The following is a 1986-nucleotide window of genomic DNA, read 5'->3' on the forward strand; positions in this document are numbered from 1 at the left end:
TATTACAACATTTCATTGGCTTCTTTCAGACCACCAATGGTGACGATCCCGCAGGTGAAAAAGCCGGATGTGGAGGTCCTGGGCTGGCGAAGTTACACGTGGTTGAGGCCATTTGGACATTGGCATTCCAAATTCTCTAAAATGACATTGGAGATGGCTTATGGTAGAGAAATTAACATTTGATTCTCTGGCAACAGCTCTGGTGGACATTCCTGCAGTCAGCATGCCAATTGCACACTGTGTGACAAAACTGCACATTTTAGTGACCTTTTATTGTCCCCAGTACAAGGTGCACCTGTGTAATGATCATGCTTTTTAATCAGCTTCTAGGTATGCCACACCTGTCAGGTGGATGGGTTATCTTGGCAAAGGATACATGCTCACTAACAGGGATGTAAACAAATTTGTGCGCACAATTTGAGAGAAATAAGCTTTTTGTGCATATGGAAAAATGTCTGGGATATTTTATTCAGCTCATGAAACATGGGACCAACACTTTACATGTTGTGTTTATATTTTTGTTCAGTATAGAATATGACTTTAGGTAAAACATTTTATAATGCATTCATGACTAAGACATATGCAGCTAGGCTACTTGCTACATGAAATGTCTGATCATGTAGCAGTTACAGTAACTTATAGATAGATATACACTGCATGACCAAAAGTATGTGGACACCTGCTTGTCAAACATCTCAGTCCAAAATCATGGGCATTACATTGGAGTTGGTGAATGATGTTGGAATATTGCTGCGGGGACTTGCTTCCATTCAGCCATGAGCATTAGTGAGGTCGGGCACTGATGTTGGGTGATTATGCCTGGCTCACAGTCGGCGTTACAATTCATCCCAAAGGTGCTCGATGGGGTTGAGTCAGTCAAGTTATTCCACACCGATCTTGACAAACCATTTCTGTATGGACCTTGCTTTGTGCACGGGGGCATTGTCATGCTGAAACAGGAAAGGGCCTTCCCCAAAGTTGGAAGCACAGAATCGTCTAGAATGTCATTTTAATGCTGTAGTATTAAGATTTCCCTTCACTGGAACTAAGGGGCCTAGCCCGAACCATGAAAAACAGACCCAGACCATTATTCCTCCTCCACCAAACTTTACCGTTGGCACTATGTATTGGGGCAGGTAGCGTTCTCCTGGCATCCGCCAAACCCAGATTCATCCGTCGGACTGCCAGATGGTGAAGCATGATTCATCACTCCAGAGAACGCGTTTCCACTGCTCCAGAGTCCAATGGTGGCGAGCGTTACACCACTCAAGCCGACGCTTGGCATTGCAGTGGAAACGCAGGGAAACATCCCGTTTCCACGCAGCAATGTTCCAACATCTAGTGGAAAGCCTTCCCAGAAGATTGGAGGCTGTTATAGCAGCAAATGGGGGACCAACTCCATATTAATGGCCATGATTTTGGAATGAGATGTTTGACAAGCAGTGTCCACATACCTTTGGCCATGTTGTGTATTAACCTAACCTGTGACCATTCCAACGTTTTTTTATGTGTCTAGGTCACATGGTCAAGGAGCTACTAATTTGTAAGTGATTAAAATATATATATATAGATAAACAATCATTTTGGTTGAAGAGCTATTGAAATTCTATACTTGCACGATTTTATATAAATATTTGAAAGTGCTTTTTGGAACAACTAAAGGTTGTGCAATGTGTGTCCCTCCCCTTTCAACAATACAAAGTTGGTTTGAGGTGACTAGGTCATGTGATCAAAGCGCTATTGAATTATGAGGTTGCTAAGTCACGTGGTTGAAGACCTATTGATGTTTGAATATTGTAATCATAGCTGTGTTCGAATACCCATACTATAGACAAGTTTTTGTGCCGTTTCCGCTCTACTTCCTGAACTCCTCCCGTCGATGCAATCCACTTCCGTTCTGCCGGGCTGGGTTTGTTTTGCTAGCTAGCTCCGTTGTGCCGACAAAGCACTGATATCGCAGTGACAAAGAGGATATAAAAATTACAA

The sequence above is a fragment of the Coregonus lavaretus genome, assembly GCF_964263955.1.
Source record: "Coregonus lavaretus genome assembly, chromosome: 7".
In the NCBI taxonomy this organism is placed as follows: domain Eukaryota; kingdom Metazoa; phylum Chordata; class Actinopteri; order Salmoniformes; family Salmonidae; genus Coregonus; species Coregonus lavaretus.